A 19899-nucleotide genomic window follows, 5' to 3' on the forward strand; every position below is an offset into this window, starting at 1 on the left:
TGATTATTCCTCTGCGGAGAGCCAAAATCAAAACATGCATTGATTCAAAAACGTTCAGAAATTAAATAAAAAAAAAACAAGTTTTTTTAACTGGAAGTAAGGAGCGACATTAAAACTTAAAACGCACAGAAATTACTTCGTATATGAAAGAGGCTGCTACCTCATCAACGCCCCGCTCTTTACGCTAAATTTTTTTACTGTTTTAAAAAGAAGAATTGAGAGAAAGAGTCAAACTTTAGCGTAAAGAACGGGGCGTTGATGAGGTAGCAGCCTCTTTCATATACGAAGTAATTTCTGTGCGTTTTAAGTTTTAATGTCGCTCCTTACTTCCAGTTAAAAAAACTTGTTTTTTTTATTTAATAATCATAAAGATCGAGGAGCTGAGTATGAGAAGAATGGAGCCAGGCCTCTTCTTCTTCAAAAATTTTTGAGCTAATTGAAGAAAGAAGTTCAGGACCAGTGATAGGGGTTTGGGTGATCAGGCCTATTTGGGAGGCTTGTTTTGCAGCCTGATCTGCTAGTTCGTTTCCTGTTATACCACAGTGTGCTGGAACCCATATGAATAGAACAGATATACCCTTTTTTGCAAGTTGAGTAACCAAATTTTCAATCTCAATGGCAACATTTCTTGCTTGGTGTTGCTGGTGTGAGAGGTAATCCAGAGCTGAAAGTGAATCAGAGCAGACAATATACTTCTGGTGTTTGCTCTCTGTTTGGCTTGATATGGCTCGAAGTGAAAACTTAATTGCCATAAGCTCTGCAGAGAAAATTGTCAGGTTAGGGGGTAAACGGTATGAAAGAGACAGGCTCTGGGAGGGTAGAAGATTTCCGTTTACCAGTAACCGGAGCGATAACTGGCTCTTCTGTGAAAGTGTAAACTAAGAAGTTTTACGGCCTCTTGAAGGTAATTCCAAGCGATTTCGAATTATCTCACCTGATATCCTGCCCTGGTGTTTTTGACGCCTCTAGGCTAGGGAGATCCACTGTAATAAAATTTGAATTCTCTGATGCAGTGTCAAGAGCCATAGTATCCAGATACGGTCTTAAAGTAGGATATGAAAACCTACGCGTTTACGAGTTCAAGGCGATTCTCCGTTCTTGTAACATTTGCCGGTCCCCTGAACATATCCAGTCGTCTTGCTCCAATGTAACACCAAAATGGGCGCGATATGCCGGTTCCCTTGACTCAGATAGAGACTCGCCTTGCATTTTGTCACCTAAGAGTGTATTTACACATTGTGTAAATCAGAGCAGATTGTAAAAACCGAGTAGATGTTCTGACCAGATTTTTGCTTGAAAATTTTTCCTCCAGTCTGCTTGGGTTTGCCAAATCTGGTCGGTTTTTTGAGCATAGTTTCCAAAAATTAATAATATGAGTGTCGGTCAGAAAGTTTTGGATCTATTTATTTTGGTGCTAGGGCAACCCAGCTTATATGACCCTGCTGATCCTGGCTCCAAAAAAATCGAAGAAGAAAGGCTTAATATGGGCTTCTATTGCAAACCAACTTTCTGTTGAAGGTAAGGCTCACATGATTATGCATTATCAGTGTAAATTTTTCAGTGTTATATAAATTCAAGATTGTTCCATTCTATGCTCGTCTTTAGGCCATAGTGAAAATTTGAGATTACAATTTGAACATATTTCTTCAAGTTTTTGCCTTACACACACAGAAAAATGAAACCTAGTCTAGCCTACCTGCCATGTTGGCCTGATCCACCATCTTCCCTTCGTCCTTGGTTTGACAGTATCAAGGATCATGTTTTTCCGTCTTCTACGTCTTATGAGAATCAGTGCGATAGCCAAATTCGCAAGTATTGTTCTCCGGGATTCTATTCTTATATTGTTACTAGCTGTTGGGGTGGCGCTTCGCGCCACCCCAACACCTAGTTGGTGGGGCGTTTCGCGCCCCCCCAAGCCCCCCCGCGCGCGTAAGTCGTTACGTGCCATATTAGTTATGCGCCATTGTCCCTGTGTCCCACCTGTGAATATAGATAGATTTATATATGTGTTTCAAACTACGTAAAAATTGCGAATAAACAACATTCTTGGCTTTCCCATTGTCTGTGCATATACAAAGCCGTATGTACTAATAATGACGTCATATGCAAACGCTCTTTTTACAAACAAACAAACATGCATCCACACAACTCGTTTTTATATAGATAGATAGATAGATAGATACAATACAAATTAACTGCGTAAAACTTGCGAATATACAACATTCTTCGCTGTCCAATTGTCGCTGCATATAAATACATTGTCAGGTTTACCGACCCTCGAACATGCAACGAACTCGTTTTTATATAGATAGATAGATAGATAGATACAATACAAATTAACTGCGTAAAACTTGCGAATATACAACATTCTTCGCTGTCCAATTGTCGCTGCATATAAATAGATTGTCAGGTTTACCGACCCTCGAACATGCAACGTACAATTGTCCATGGGAAAAACAATCAGTATTAAGATCTATACCACATTTTTCTAATGATTGACCTTTAGCTTTGTTAATGGTGATTGCAAATGCTAATCGAATTGGGAATTGCAATCTTTTAAATTGAAAAGGCAGATCCGTTGGAATCATGGGAATGCGAGGAATAAGAACATCCTCACCCTCAAAAGGCCCTGTCAAGATTGTGGCCTCTATTAGGTTTTCCATTGTTTTTTTTACGGCAAGTCGAGTGCCATTGCAAAGCTTTGGTGGGTTTATATTTCTTAAAAGTATTATTGGTACGCCTATTTTTAGTTGTAGCACGTGTGGTGGAAACCCTGAAAGATCTATGGAATTTAAAAATTCAGATGGATAATTAACCGCTTCATTTGGTTCCAAAACTGTGTCGACTGACTTGTAAAGGACTGCCTGGTCTCGAATCTTGGTCAAAACAATATTGTTGATTTCGTGGACGTCTATATTTTTGGGTGCGAGAATCGCTCTTTCACTTAGCCATTTATTATTTTTATAATTTTTTAGAATATTCGGAAATACTTTTTCAATCAATTCATTTTTGGACGTCACTAAATTACAGAAATCAGCAGGTAGTTGTATACGTCCTGAAATTGAGTCTACTGGGAGCTTTCCGTTTCCAATTGTCAGCAATTGATCTGAAAATGTTTGACCAGAGTCATCGTTTTGCAATCGGACACGCATATTTGTAGTTAATTTTAATATTTTTACGTGTGCCCATAAATTAGAATTTTTCAGGCAAGCATTCATTCGTCTTCAATGGCTCTGGTGGTGCAGCCAATAGAGGAAGTTTAACTTTTCCTGAGGCGCAACACATTCCCATTGTTTCACCATTGAATTTCAAGGCCTTGCAATAGGGACAAATTTTAGACATTGTCCCGATTTGAACACATCTACTCAAGCTATAATCATCGACTGGGTTGTACCTGAATGCCAGGCGATAACTTTCAGGTTGCTCTGATTCCTCGGCACGCTTTCTTTTCTTACTTTCTCTATCAGCAGCAAGCCTGATTTCTTGCTGTTCTTGTGATTCCTCGGCACGCTTTCTTTTCTTACTTTCTCTATCAGCAGCAAGCCTGATTTCTTGCTGTTCTTGTAATTCCTCGGCACGCCTTCTTTTTTCACCTTCTCTTTTAGCAGCAAGTCTGCTTCCGCGTTGCTCTGGTAGTTCCTCGGCACGCTTTCTGTTCTTTTTTTCTCTATCAGCCTCAAGCCTGTTTCCTTGCTGTTCTTTTGATTCCTCGGCACGCTTTCTGTTCTTTCTTTCTCTATCAGCCTCAAGCCTCTATCAGCAGCAAGTTTTTTGGCATAGACTCTTTGAGCATCTTCATCGGCTTTTGCCATTGTAAGTTCATCAGTCATTGTAAACTTAAACATTAATAGATTTCTACGTGAACAAATGTCTTAAATATCTTGAATGACGTCACCGTCAAAGCAAAAATGACGACAACTAATTTCATGACGTCAGTCAACACAGAAACATGACGTCACCTGATCCACAGACAGACACACCGACAGACACCTTATTTTTATATATATAGATTTAAGAATTAAGGCGCTCTTTGACTACTAAGGTCCCTGCGTCGGCCCTGCAGTGCATTCCTGCAGCGTGATTCGATCTCTGGGTCCAGTATTACCAAGCTAAGGTCAAATCCACTGCGCCACCACAGGACTTCTATTCTTATATTACGCGTTTTTTGCGCAATTTGAATTACGCGCCATAAATGCTGCACTTGATTGATTATAATTTGTTAAATCGTTCGAAAAGGAATGAGCGGAATTCCGGTCGGATTTACGCAGTGTGTAAAGACATTATAAATGTGCAAACTGTGGAGGTAATTATGTTTGAGTAATTATGTTCAAGTGCTTGAAGGCTGAATGACCACTCCCTCTCTTCGTTTTTTGATGTTCTGTCAAACTAATTAAAATTTTGAAATACCCATTTTGTACTAAATAATCCAAAGGTTTAATAACTATGCCTCCGGGGAGGCTATGCCCGTTAGAGCCCCAGGGAATGGATTCTGAATTATGCTATTTGCCTACTCTCCAAACAAAGGGTTTATCATTGGGGAGGGGGAGGGGGAGTTCTAGATTGTGCGTGTGCCTGAAAAGACTAAGCGTATTAAGGTACAATTTCAGAACACTCCGATTATTTTGAACAAAATGACTAATTTTGATCAGATGTCTTTTGGGTATGAGCAGCCAAAACAGGCGTGTGAGGGGGGCTGGTGCCATGAATCACTTTGATTCTTATCAAGAGTGCTTTAACTTTCAATTTCTAATTGAATGAGCCCCCACCAAAGTTTCCACGGCAACTCCTTCCATAAAAAAAAAAAAACAATAATACGATGAAGCCCTATTGTTCTTTACTTGTTGCGCCATGATAAAATATTTTGATTGAAAACATCCAAAAATTTTATAATTTCATTGCAAACTTTACATGAAGTAATTGAATTAGCATGCTAGGATTCATTCTCATATACGGAAAGTGAACACAGCGAGTGAAGAGAACCGACATATCCTGTAGAAGTAAAATATATTACTAGGCTGCAATATAATGTACTGGGTAAATACTTTTTCCACTTCTTTCCCTGGTTAGCATGCTCAAGTCGAAAAAAAATTTTAGTAACCAAAAACATTTCAATAATATTAACTATTTGGTGGGATTTGAAAGAAGAAAAATAGAAAGAGAAACGGTGTGATTCATCCATTTTTGTGAAATAAACACTTTGGTAATAAAATTCTCATTATGTTTATAAATTTTATATCTATTGGGCTTTTAGACTTGCTTCCAATTTAATTGTGTCCAAAATAATATTCAAATGGAAAACAATTGAGAATTATTCCAACAAAGTTAGTTATGGGAAAACGTTTGACTAAATGTATGTATTCTACAAAAAATACGTTTTATGAATGGTGACGATTTACAAGCAGCAGTCCCTCCCCTTTTTTGTCATTATCAGAATCTCTGCCTCTCAGAAAACGCTACTCTCTCCTGAGATAAACTTCTCAACACGCCTCTGAGTGGGACCCAGACCATGGCTGCCAAATTGACACATTTTGTGTCAAAATGACACAATTTGATGTTGCGTGAAACAATGACACATTCAGACGAAATGATGATACGACCGACGAAAATGACACATTTTTCAATAAAAAATGACACAACCGACAAAAATGACACATTTTTAAAAAAAAGGACACATTTTTTCAAAAAAATGACACATTTTTGTCATCCTAGTCTTGATTTTTAAATGGTAATAAAAGAAAAGTAAAATTTCAATTTTCTACCTCCAGAAAAGCTACAAATCAAACAGTTCGTGGTAACGAACTGTAGTAAGGAGCGACCCGGCTCAATAGTAACCGAAACTCTAAAAAATGGAATTTTGATACCAATAGCTACATCAAAAGAATCGCATTTTAATGCTGATTTTAAATATATAAGTTTCATCAAGTTTAGTCTTACCCATCAAAAGTTACCAGCCTGAGAAAATTTGCCTTATTTAGGAAAATAGGGGGAAACACCCCCTAAAAGTCGTAGGATCTTAACGAAAATGACACCATCAGATTCAGCGTATAAGAGAACCCCACTGTAGAAGTTTCAAGCTCCTATCGACACAAATGTGGTTGTATTTTTTGCCAGAAGACAAATCACGGGTGGGTGTTTATTTGTTTTTTTTTTTTTTCCCCAGGGGTCATCGTATCGACCAAGTGGTCCTAGAATGTCGCAAGAGGGCTCATTCTAACGGAAATGAAAAGTTCTAGTGCCCTTTTTAAGTGACCAAAAAAATTGGAGGGCATCTAGGCCCCCTCCCACGCTCATTGTTTTCCCAAAGTCAACGGATCAAAATTTTGAGATAGCCATTTTGTTCAGCATAGTCAAAAACCATAATAACTATGTCTTTGGGGATGACTTACTCCCCCACAATCCCTGGGGGAGGGGCTGCAAGTTACAAACTTTGACCAGTGTTTACATATAGTAATGGTTATTGGGAAGTGTACAGACGTTTTCAGGGGGATTTTATTTTGTTTGGGGGTGGGGCTGAGGAGAGGGGCTATGTTGGAGGATCTTTCCTTGGAGGAATCTGTCATGGGGGAAGAAAAATTCAATGAAAAGGGCGCAGGATTCTCTAGCATTACTATAAGAAAACAATGAAAAATAAACATGAAAACGTTTTTTCAAATGAAAGGAAGAAGTAGCATTGAAACTTAAAACGAACAGAAATTATTACGCATATGAGGGGTTCTAAAAATACTTTAGCATAAAGAGCGAGGTATTTAGGAGGAGATAAATACCTTGCTCTTTATGCTAAAGTATTTTTAGTAATTTCAACTATTTATTCTACGGCCTTTCTGATTCAGGGGTCATTCTTAAAGAATTGGGACAAAACTTACGATTTAGTGTAAAGAGCGAGGTATTAACGAGGGTACAAACCCCCTCGTATACATATTAAAAATATAAGGTTATGAAAGTTTGTTACGTAAGTTAATTCTTAAGTTACGTATATTTTTTACTAATAAATCGTTAAAAATTAAAAGTTCTAGTTGCCTTTTTAAGTAACCGAAAAATTGGAGGGCAACTAGGCCTCCTTCTCCACCCCTTATTTCTCAAAATCGTCTGATCAAAACTAAGAGAAAGCCATTTAGCCAAAAAAAGAATTAATATACAAATTTCATTTTAATAATTTATGCGCGGAGAGCCAAAACCAAACATGCATTAATTCAAAAACGTTCAGAAATTAAATAAAAAAACTAATTTTTTTAGCTGAAAGTAAGGAGCGACATTAAAACTTAAAACGAACAGAAATTACTCCGTATATGAAATGAGTTGTCCCCTCCGCAATCCCTCGCTCTTTACGCTAAAGTTTGACTCTTTGCCACAATTCTGCTTTTTAAAACAATTAAAAGCTTTAGCGTTAAGAGCGAGGGATTGCGGAGGGGACAACTCATTTCATATACGGAGTAATTTCTGTTCGTTTTAAGTTTTAATGTCGCTCCTTACTTTCAGCTAAAAAAAAATTAGTTTTTTTTTATTTAATTAATGGAAGGGAATAGCGCTGCCTAACGGTGGCAGTAGTACACAAACAGTGGAGAACAGATGACAGATGACAATACAGGACAGATGCCATCACCGTATTTAAAATTTAAACCACGCGAAAAAAACAGCCATAGGCGGAAATTTCAAATCAAAATGCACGCTGAGTATCTGAACTTAATTGGCTTCTTGATTGAGTATTTGATGTAGCCAACTGGTACCTACTTAACAGTAAAAACTAGACAGCATGCAGTTTGGCAAAGCTGTGTGCATAAGCAGCAACTCCCATTTTTAGGAGTACAGGAGGGGTATCCAACCTCGGACAAGATTACAAATTTCCAGATATGTCTTTCCTTCAGCATAATCCCTGAAAAGGCACCAAAAAATATGACAAAAATACTGGATTGAAGCTGGTTGAATGGCTTACATATTGAGCAAATAAAAAGCTCAGCCAATAAAGCCGATTACGATTACGACGTCATACGAAAAGTCTATTTTCAATTTGCTGTCGGAATTGATTGTCCCTAAAACTTTTATAAATGTAAACTTGCCTCGTTGGCCGCCCAGACACAAATTCTTAGTGTGTAACATTAATTTAATCGAATGTTTCTATTTCTTTCATGACGTCACAAAAAGGTCATGATCCAAAGATAATATGATAAGGTTAACTTTACTCCTTTTTAAACTGATTTTGAAAAGATTATATATTCAAAACTCTAAATAAAGATTTGACAATTAAATATGATATCACTTGTAGCGAAAAAATATGACACATTTTGTGACACATTATGGAATCTGAGATGACACTAAAAGCACATTTTCGGAAAAATATGACACACTCCTTAAAATAAATTTGGCAGCCCTGACCCAGATGCTCTGTTCGCCTTTTTTTTCTTTTTGTTCTCTATGGACAAGGATAAAAACTAAAGGGTCAAAATTCGCTCCTAAATTTATATACAATGTGATTTCTGCGCCTTTTGGTCTCAACCTAACTTTAATTGCAAAAAAAGTACTTTCTGCTGTCTTAATCGTGTCCCACTCATTTTATCATGTTTATTCATGATGCTAAACAAGCGAATTAAATCAAAGGGAGAAACATATGGACTAAACGCAAATAAACGGTGGATATGCCTCTGTGCCTCTATAACTTGTATATTAAATAACTAAACAACAAGTTTTTTTTAACTGAAAGTAAAAAGCAACATTAAAACTTAAAACGGAGAAATTATTATGTATATGAGAGGGGTTAAACTTTAGCATCTTACGCTAAAGTTTGACTTTTTGTTCCAGTTATTTAAGAATGACTCCAGAAACACAAGGACCGTTTAACTAAAATAATAAGCTATTTCAAAAGCTAAAAAAAAAAAACTGATTTGGGCAATAAAGAAACCAAAACCAATGTCCCAATACGTTGTCATCAAGGGCGTAACCAAGATTTCTGTTGGGGGGGATTTTATTTTTGTTGGGGAGGGGTTTACAAATAAAGCTTAAAAAGCTTGGCAAAAATTTGTTTAAATACATTTTGACACATTTTTCGATTCTTCCAGAATTTTGAGGTTGGGGCAGGGTTCAAACGCTATACCCCCCGTGGATGCGGCTTTGGTTGTCGGCACATAAACTAAAAATGTTTAACTTAGAAGAGGCAGCTGGGCGTATCACTATTTCTCACCCCCTCATTATCCCTAATTGCCTTTTGAATATTTTGAATCGGCTGCGTTTCTACAATCCAGTTTCATATTTCCAACTTGGCTTGTAAACCGTAGAAACAAGTTCGTGGAAAATCCGAAAAAGCCGAGTTATAAATACAAATATTAATATTAGAGGATATCAGGATGAACAATCTATCTTTGAACTGAAACATGAAAGGCGCACCTTATATTTTTATGGCACTTGGTATTTACCAAGTGACATGTAGCGATCGCAAATTCTGTCGGTCTGTCTGTCGGTCCCGGTTTTGCTAGTTTAGGCACTTCCAAATAAGCTAGGACGATGAAATCTGGCGGGCGTATCAAGGACCAGACCAGATAAATTAGAAATAGTCGTTTCCCCGATTTCATCACCTGGGGGGGGGGCGGTTAATTCAGAAAAATTAGAAAAAATGAGGCATTTTTAACTTACGAATGGGTGATCGGATCTTAATGAAATTTGATATTTAGAAGGATATTGTGTTTCAGAGCTCTTATTTTAACTCCCGACCGGATCTGGTGACATTGGGGGGAGTTGAGGGGGAAACCTAACATCTTGGAAAACGCTTAGAGTGGAGGAATCGGGATGAAACTTGGTGGCAAAAATAAGCACAAGTCCTAGATACGTGATTGACATAACCGGAATGGATGCGCTCTCTTTGGGGGAGTTGGGGGGAGGTTTAATTCTGAAAAATTAGAAAAATGGGGTATTTTAACTTACGAAGGAGCGATCGGATCTTAAAGAAATATCATATTTAGAAGGACCTCGTGACTCCAATCTCTTATTTTAAGTCCCGACCGGATCCAGTATCATTGGAGGGAGTTGGGGGGGGGACCGGAAATCTTGGAAAACGCTTAGCGTGGAGAGATCAGGATGAAACTTGATGGGTAGAATAAGCACAAGTCCAAAATACGTGACTTATATAACCAGACCGGGTCCACTCTCTTTGGGGGAGTTGGGGGGGGGGAATTTGAAAAAATAGAAAAAATGAGTTATTTGTAACTTAAGAACGGGTGATTAGATTTTAACGAAATTTGATATTTAGAAGGATATTGTGCTTCAGAGCTCTTGTTTTAAATCTCGACCAGATCCGGTGATATTGGAGGGGGAGTTGGACGGGGAAACCGGAAATCTTGGAAATAGTGAAAATTGAGGTATCTTTATCTTAAGAATGGGTGATCGGATCTTAATGAAACTTGATATATAGACATGTCTTATATCTCAGATGCTCAGTTTCCAATTAGAATCGGATTTGGGGACATGGGGGTTTAAGGGGGAAACAGAAATCTTGGAAACTGGAAATCTCGGAAAACGCTTAGAGCGGAGAGATCGGGATGAAACTTGATGGGGAGAATAAGCACAAGTTCTAGATACGTCATTGACACAATTGGAACGGATCCGCTCTCTTTGGGGGAGTTGGGGGGGATTTCCGGTACTTTGGTGAGTTCAGTACTTCTGGACGTGATAGGACGATGAAAATTGGTAGGTGTGTCGGGGACCTGCACAAATTGACTTGATAACAGTCGTTTCTTCGGTTCGACCATCTGGGGGGCTGGAAGGAGAGGAAAAATTGAAAAAATAAGGTATTTTAAACTTACGAATGGGTGATCGGATCTTAATGAATTTTGATATTTAGACAGACCTCGTGTCTCAGAGCTCTTATTTTAAATCTCGACCGTACCCGGTGATATTGGGGGTGTTGGAGGGGAAACCGGAAATTTCGGAAAACGCTTAGAACGGACAGATCAGGATAAAATTTTGTGGGAAGAATAAGCACAAGTCCTAGATACGTGATTGACATAACCGAACTGAATCCGCTCTCTTTGGGGGAGTTGGGGAGGGTTTTAATTCGGAAAAATTAGAAAAACTGAGGTATTTTTAACTTAAGAACGGGTGACTGGATCTTAATGAAATTTGATATTTAGAAGGAACTCATGTCTCAGAGCTCTTATTTCAAATTCCGACCAGATCTGGTGACATTGGGGGAGTTGGAGGGGTAACTGGAAATCTTGGAAAACGCTTAGATTGAAGAGGTCAGGATGAACCTTGGTGGGTAAAATAAGCAAATGTCATAGATACGTGATTGACATAGCCGGACTGGATCTGCGAAGGTCCAGTGCTTTGGCGACTTCGGTAGTTCTGGACATGCTAGGACGATGAAAATTGGTAGGCGTGTCAGGGATATGCATAAATTGACTTGATAAAGTCTTTTTCCCCGATTCGACCATCTGGCTGGCTGAAGGGAGAGGAAAAATTTGAAAGAATGAGGTATTTTTAACTCAAGAGTGGGTGATCGGACCTTAAGGAAATTTTGATATTTAGAAGGACCTCGTATCTCAGAGCTATTTTAAATCCCGGCCGACATTAAGCCTCTGATTTTCCTTTCAAATCGATCTATTGATTCTTATAATTTTGCTAGAGATAATGCCATATGAGGTCTTGGCTCTTGGCTCTTCCCACCTCGTCACAAGTGCCATATGAGCTCTTAGTTCTTGTTTTTTTTTTTCAATGAGTGGAAATCCAGAATGATTCCTCTAATAATCTTCATGGAAACAGGCAATAATCAAAGGACTCATTATCGTTTTATGATATTAAATTTTAAAAAACAAGTTTTTTAACTGAAAGTAAGGAGCAACATTAAAACTTAAAAACAGAACAGGAATTATTACGTATATGGGATTGCCCCCTCCTCAGTACCTCACTCTTTACGCTAAAGTTTGAATTTTTGTTTCAATTGTGTAAGTTCTGTTCTGTTTTTAAGTTTTAATGTTGCTGCTTACTTTTAGTTGAAAAAACTTGTTTTTCCTAATTTAATTTCTGATAGTTTTTATTTATTGTCAGGAAATCCAGATTCCCCTGCATCGAAAATTCCCTTTCCCTACGAAAACTCCTCCATGGAAAGATTCTCAAATGTAAGCACCCTGTCAGATAATCACCCCCTTTAAAAATATATTAATATGTTGATGTTAAAATGTATTGATGAAAACATTGATATGTAATATCAATACTTATCAATCCATTTTTGCTTTACGGTTATCGAAGCGGAAATAAAAAGTTGTGAGGTTTTTTTGGCCTTCTGAAAATTTACAATTACGGAGATACGACCTTCGATACCCGACTGATAATAAGCCATTTGTTAGAATAAGCTTTATAGAAATATCACAAAGAGTAACAATTCCACAACCATTCGGATTGTCATAATAGCAGCCAGGAACGGTTATGAATATCCAAGTTCCGACATAAGCCAGAAACCAGTCCTTCTCCCGTTCCAAGATAGACTTTTCAACTCATCATTGAGTTTAGCGGAATTGACAGTTTTCCAAAGCTAAGTGATCATATTGCAGAAATGATTCTGTCAAGTCACAGCATAAATATATATACGAACAGCAGCGAAAAGTCTTAGACTCTCCATTAAAGATTTTGAAACACATCAAGCTAAACCACTCTTCATGACTCCGCCTTCGCGCACGTGCAATGACAAATGACATGATTTGATCTAACTGAATGCCAAGTAGCAGCTGAAACTATTGCTGAGACGCACAAGGGGAAATCCATTTACGAGCGGTTTAATCTGTATCATTTTGGAGAACATTTTTGCTACTGTTCGTGTGTATATTCATGCTGTGCCATCAAGTATGATACTAAAATTGCACATATCCTGTCTTGTTTATATTTAGAAACTGCAAAAAAAGATTTTTTCTCTTTTATTAATGCACTGTAACTATTCCATAAACCATACAATATTAAAAAATCCTATAATATTCTTCCATTACTCAAAAATATTAATTATAAACTAAACGTATTTGTCCATAAATTTGCTTGAAATGGCAGCATAGATTAATATATTCAAGAAATTTCACTCTACTGTGGAAATCCAAATTATTTTGATTAATAAAACCTACTTATGTTGAAAATTACATTTTTTTTTTCTACTGGAAAGTATTTAAGTCTTGATAATTTCAATAATTTGCTGGACTTCCAACACGAATCACACTTTCAACAAAAAATTGCATTTTTTTATTGTTTAAATTCCGGCCAAAATTTTGTTGGAATTTTTTTTTTTACAGTGTACTACTTAGGCAAGTAATGGATCATTTCTAGCCCAAAAACTGCTCAGCATGGTTTATGCACTAAATATAAATGTGTAGACATAATGTTCAGCAACACCGTAATTTCCTTAATTTTTGTTATTTAAATCTTCCAACTGATAACTATTCTCATGTCAGTTGCTAGAACCTTATTGTAACTCAACTGTATAATAAATAAAAAAAAAAACAAGTTTCTTTTTAACTGAAAGTAAGGAGCGACATTAAAACTTAAAACGAACAGAAATTACTTCGTATGTGAAATGAGCTGCTTCCTCATCAACGTCCCGCTCTTTACGCTAAAGTTTTCTACAGTTTTAAAAAGTATAGTTGAGAGAAAGAGTCAAACCTGACTTTCAGACCTAGACTTTAGTGTCAAACCTAGACTTTCCTATCTGAGGTTAAGAAATATCATGGTTGTCAGACACGTACACAGGAATTTTTTTTCGGGGGGGGGGGTCAAAACCTTCGAAACGGCAGATATAAACAAGCACTTTTTTTATTTAGTAATGCAAAAAGCACGTATATCGGAAAATACAAATTAACTTTAATCTGTAGTATTGTAGTGGTGGATGGGGGGAAGAAGATTGAAGCCTCAAAAGTACGTTTTAGGCTCAGGTTATGTTTATGGCGATTTAGAACCAGTGATTAATCTATTATAACCCACTGAAAGGGAAATTTTAGGGTTAACAGTGCAATATGGGTGCTGTGGGGGTAGTTCTTCTATTGCAAAAACGTAGATTTTAACGAAAAATGATAGTTTCCAAAATTGATCCATTAAAAGCTGTACTTTATCCCGAAAGGGGGGGATAAACGCCCTAATATCAAGGATAATTCTATTTTGGTGTGAAAAGCAAACTCTCTTTACAAAAAAATAATAACAGTACAATTGCTAATTACTTCAAAGAGGGTAAAAGGTTAGACAGAAAATGGGTTAATAATTGGACAGTGACTTGACCGGATAATTGCATGCTGTAATATCCCCCAAAAAAGGCTTCACACATGCATCTAGATTCTTAATAAATGTCCTACTTTTGCCATAAATCCCAAGAAAACATGGGGAAATTAAAAATTTCACAAAAATTTGGGGGGGGGCAGGCCAGAAGGCTCCCCCCTGCGTACGTGCCAGATGGTAGTATATGTGTCACAAAATAAGCCAGTGAAAATAGAGCACTCTTTCAACACAGAAGTATGTGACATTGATTTCTCTTTTTTTTCTTTTTTTTATCATACACTTAAGAATGAATGGTTCGAAATTCTATTTACCTTTCTAGCGTCACAGCTACTGTTAAATATGTTGAACAGGTTTGAGCGGTAAGTCCTATGAAGTAATTCCATGGCATCATGTAATATATTAAAGGGCAGGTAGTCTTATTACAGCAAATGCGCACAGGGTCGGAAGAAAAATTATAAACAGCGTTTCTAGAAGAACGATCGTGTCAGCTACAGCTAGACCTATGAAAAATTTCTATTTAGTTTTTGTAATTACCATACTATCCAGAAACAAGAAATTTTTATCAAAAAAGTGGTTTCTATAATCTATGCAATCATGTCTCAACCAAATGCTACTAGTCCATTTTACGAAATACTGATCTAAGAAATTAGTCTATTCTAAAAGCTTTTTCTTTCCTTTAATCTTGATATCTATAAGAATTTTCATTTTTTTTGTTATTGACATTTTGAAACTTAAAAGCCAAATTGTCCAAAATAGATATCGTAGGCTACTAAGTAAATCACAAATGACATCCAAGAGCGAGGGGGAGGGGTAGTGGAGTGTAGCCCGACTCTGATTTACCTTAGCCTTTGCTTTTAGACCCTGATTCGCATTGTGATTTTGTTTTTGTAGCGAAGTTGATTTTTTGACAAATAAGGAACAAGCCAATAGAAATCAATTTCCATAAAGCGCGAATACCGTTCTGCTCTTTAGAAGTTTTAAGGGGTGGTTTGTTGTAATGCCTGCTAGTTTGATGTTTGACTTCATTGATCATTTAATTTGTGTCTATTTTTGGTTTTGTTTTCCCCATAGTTGCATCTTATCTGGTGTGAATACTCATCTAATCCCATACCGTTTTATCTGTTTGTTTTAAATTTGAATTATACCGTTTTATCTACCGTTTTAGCTGTTTGTTTCAAATTTGAATTATTATTTTACTCTATCCTAATCGCTTTAATGTGTGACTTTACTTTTCTTAGATGAAAAGTAACTTTTACTTTTACTTTTTTCTTTTTACTTTTTCCTTTTACTTTTTACTTTACTTTTTTCTTTTTTTATAACATTGTCTTAAATTAATCGTAAGCAGAGCAAAAGTTTTCATGGGTGCTGACAGGGGGGCAGGGTGGGGCCATGCCCTCCTGGAAATTTGGGATTATAAAGTAATTATAAGGAAACCAAAGGAAAACAAGAGCTAAGAGCTCATATGGCACTTGTGTCGAGGCGAGAAGAGCTAAGAGCCAAGAGATCATATGGTATGAGCTTTAACAAAATTCTATGAATCAATAGATTGATTTAAAAAGGAAAATAAGAGGCTTAATGCCGGTCAGGATTTAAAATAAGAGCTCTGAGTCACGATGTCCTTCTAAATATCAAAATTTATTAAGATCCGATCACCCACTCGTAAGTTATAAATACCTAATTTTTTCTAATTTTTCCTCTCCCTTTAGCCCCCCAGATGGTCGAATCTGGGAAAACGACTTTATCAAGTCCAATTGTGCAGCTACCTGACACGCCTATCAATTTTCATCGTCCTAGCACGTCCAGAAGCACCAAACTCGCCAAATTACTGAACCCCTCTGCCCAACTCCCCCAAAGAGAGCGAATCCAGTACGATTCTGTCAATCACGTATCAAGGACATTTGTTTATTCTCTCCACCAAGCTTCATCCCGATTCCTACACTCCAAGTGTTTTTCCAAGATTTCCCCCTCCAACTCCCCCCAATGTCAAACGATCTGGTCAGGATTTGAAATAAGAGCTCTCAGACATAAATTCTTTCTAAAAATCAAATTTCAGTAAGATCCAATCATCTATTCGTAAGATAAAAGTACCCCAATTTTCACGCTCTCAAGAATTCCGGTTTCCCCCTCCAACTCCCCCCAACGTCACAGGATCTGGTCGGAATTTAAATAAGAACTTTAAAGCACAAGATCCTTCTAAATATCATATTTCATTAAGATCTGGTCACCCTTTCCTAAGTTACAAATACCTCAATTTTCAAAATTACCCTCCCTCCAATTCCACCAAAGAGAGCAGATCCGGTCCGTTTATGTCAGTCACGTATCTTAGACAGGTTTTTATTCTTCCCATCCAGTTTCATCCTGATCTCACCGCTTTAAGTATTTTCTAAGATTTCCGCCTCCCTAACTGCCCCCCCCCCCCCCAATTACGCTTGATCCGGTTGAGATTTAAAATAAGAGATCTGAGTTACCAGATCCTTCTAAATATGAAGTTTCATGAAGATCCGTTCACTCCTTCGTAAGTTAAAAATACGTCATTTTTTCTTATTTTTTAGAATTAACCCCCCCCCCCAAATAGATCGGATCCGTTCCAATTACGTAAATCACGTATGTAAGACTTCTGCTTATTTTTCCCACCAAGTTTCATCCCGATCCCTTCAATCTAAGCGTTTTCCATGATTTTAGGTTCCCCCACCCCAAACTTCCCCCAACGTCACCAGATCCAGTCAGGATTTAAAATAAGAGCTTTGAGACACGATATCCTTCTAAATATCAAATTTCATTGAGATCTGATAGCCCGTTCGTAAGTTAAAAATACCTCATTTTTTCTAATTTTTCAGAATTAACCTCTCCCCAACTACCCCAAAGAGAGCGGATCCGTTCCGGTTATGTCAATCATGTATCTAGGACTCGTGATTATTTTTTCCACCAAATTTCATCCCGATCCCTCCATTCTAAGTTTTTTCAAGTTTTATGTTTCCCCCTCCCAACTCCCCCCCCCCAATGTCACCAGATCTGGTCGGGTTTAAAATAAGAGCTCTGAGCCACGATATCCTTCTAAATATCAAATTTCATTGAGATCCGATCACCTGTTCGTAAGTTAAAAATACCTCATTTTTTCTAATTTTTCAGAAATAACCCCCCCCCCAACTATCCCAAAGAGAGTGGATCCATTCCGTTTATGTCAATCATGTATCTAGCACTTGTGTTTATTTTTCCCACCAAGTGTCATCCCGATCCCTCCACTCTAAGTGTTTTCCAATTTTATGTTTCCCCCTCCCAACCTCCCCCCCCCAATGTCACCAGATCCGGTCGGGATTTAAAATAAGAGCTCTAAGACACGATATCCTTCTAAACATCAAATTTCATTGAGATCCGATCGCCCGTTCGTAAGTTAAAAATACCTTATTTTTCTAATTTTTAAGAATTACCCCCCACCCCCCAACTACCCCAAAGAGAGCGGATCCGTTCCGATTATGTCAATCATGTATCTGGGATTTGTGCTTGTTTTTTTTCCATCAAGTTTCATCCCGATCCCTCCACTCTAAGTGTTTGCCAAGATTTTAGGTTCCCCCCCTCCAACTCCCCCAATGTCATCAGATCCGGTCGGGATTTAAAATAAGAGCTCTGAGACACAATATCATTCCAAAAATCAAATTTCATTAAGATCCCATCACCCATTCATAAGTTAAAAATACTTAATTTTTTTCTATTTTTTCCGAATTAACCGCCCCCCCACTCCCCCCCAGATGGTAAAATTGGGAAAAAACTATTTCTAATTTAAGCTGGTCCCGTCCCTGATACGCCTGCCAAATTTCATCGTCCTAGCTTACCTGGAAGTGCCTAAAGTAGCAAAACCGGGACCGACAGACAGACAGACCGACAGACAGACAGACCGATAGACAGACCGACAGAATTGGCGATTGCTATATGTCACTTGGTTAATACCAAGGGCCATAAAAACGAACCAAGAGCCTGTGTATGTACCTGCAGTCCTTTGAGTCTGCAAGGCTATCGAAATATTCAACACCCGACTTTAATAATAATATTTTTTAGAATAATATCAAAAATGATTACCTTGCCCTTTTGAATATTTGAACGAGCCTGTGTATGTACCTGCAGTCCTTTGAGTCTGCAAGGCTATCGAAATATTCAACACCCGACTTTAATAATAATATTTTTTAGAATAATATCAAAAATGATTACCTTGCCCTTTTGAATATATAGGTAGCCCGTTTTTTATAGGTAGGAATTTTTTCATACATTTCAGTTACAATTTTATCCTTATCTTTTGACATAGATTCTTTGAATGACCTGCTCATCAAATTCATGGAAAACGTTTTAAATACGTATTTAAATTGCGCATTTGAAAAGGCGGCCTTTGAAACAGGTGAGCAATAACTGGGGTCCGCGCTGTCTGTGCCCAAAGGACATGGGAACTAATTAAAAGTCAATAGCTAAGTTCATGAATGTAAAATCATCATTGATGACTGTCACAGTGTAAAAATATTTTCCCTTTACTGTGCTGACTGCATAGATGACTGGAACATTTACATCCGCAGGACTTTGCTTCTTAGGGAATTCCAATTTCGTCAGCAATAGTTACAGCTTAGGGGTATAAGCCTAGAGAAGGAAACATGTTAAGAAAACATTTCATAATACGCACAATAGCTGTAGCTAACACCTTTTGCATGGATCCCCTCCTATACTTTACCGCCAACCCCCCTTCCCCTAAAAAGCAAATATATAGTCCAAATTATATAAAACCAATGCATTCTGTCACCCATCACTTGTTTTCCGGTTCTTCTTTTAAACAGTTAATTCAATTAATAAGTACAAGGTATGAAACAAGAGATACGCATTGGGAGAATAGAGGGGAAATATATAATTTCGACTGTAAATTTACACATTAAGGGGGGGGGGGGTAAAACATAGGGGGTTCCATGCAAAATCTGTTTGCTACAATTGTTATGCATATTGTAAATTGTTTTCTTATCATGCTTCCTTCTCAAACATGTTTCCTTCTTAACTCGTAAGTTAAAAATACCTCATTTTTCTAATCTTTCAGAATTAACCCTCGCCTCCACTCCCCCAAAGAGAGTGGATCCGTCCCGGTTATGTTAATCACGTATCTAGGACTTGTGCTTATTTTTCCACCAAGTTCCATCCCGATCCCCCCACTCTAAGCGTTTTCAAAATTTTAGGCCCCCCCTCAATTCCCCCCAATATCACCGGATCCAGTCAGGATTAAAAATAAGAGCTCTGAGACACGATATACTTCCAAACTTCAAATTTCATTAAGATCCGATCGCTCCTTCGTAAGTTAAAAATACCTCATTTTTCTAATTTGTGCAGAATTAACCCTCCCCAACTCCCCCAAAGAGAACGGATCTGTTGCGGTTATGTCAATCACGTATCTAGGACTTGTCCCTATTTTTCCCACCAAGTTTCATCCCGATCCCTCCACTCTAAGCGTTTTCCAAGATTTTAGCCTCCCCCCCTCAATTCCCCCCAATGTCACCAGATCCAGTCGGGATTTAAAGTAAGAGCTTTGAGATACGATATCCTTCCAAATTTCATTGAGATCCGATCACTCCTTCGTAAGTTACAAATACCTCATTTTTTCTATTTTTTCAGAATTAACCCTACCCCCCTCCCCAACTCCCCAAAACA

The 19899-nt window shown here is 37.7% G+C and overlaps 1 long non-coding RNA gene across 3 annotated transcripts in view; it reads right to left on the reverse strand.

Moving 5' to 3' along the window:
- LOC136031400 (uncharacterized) overlaps positions 1-19899 on the reverse strand; it is a 56234-nt gene that overhangs the window by 21539 nt on the left and 14796 nt on the right. For all 3 annotated transcript variants that reach the window (XR_010618503.1, XR_010618501.1, XR_010618502.1), the window contains exon 2: positions 14541-14729. This is a non-coding gene — a long non-coding RNA (uncharacterized LOC136031400). The remainder of the gene's footprint in view (positions 1-14540; positions 14730-19899) is intronic.

This window comes from Artemia franciscana, chromosome 9 (assembly GCF_032884065.1).
Source record: "Artemia franciscana chromosome 9, ASM3288406v1, whole genome shotgun sequence".
NCBI lineage: Eukaryota > Metazoa > Arthropoda > Branchiopoda > Anostraca > Artemiidae > Artemia > Artemia franciscana.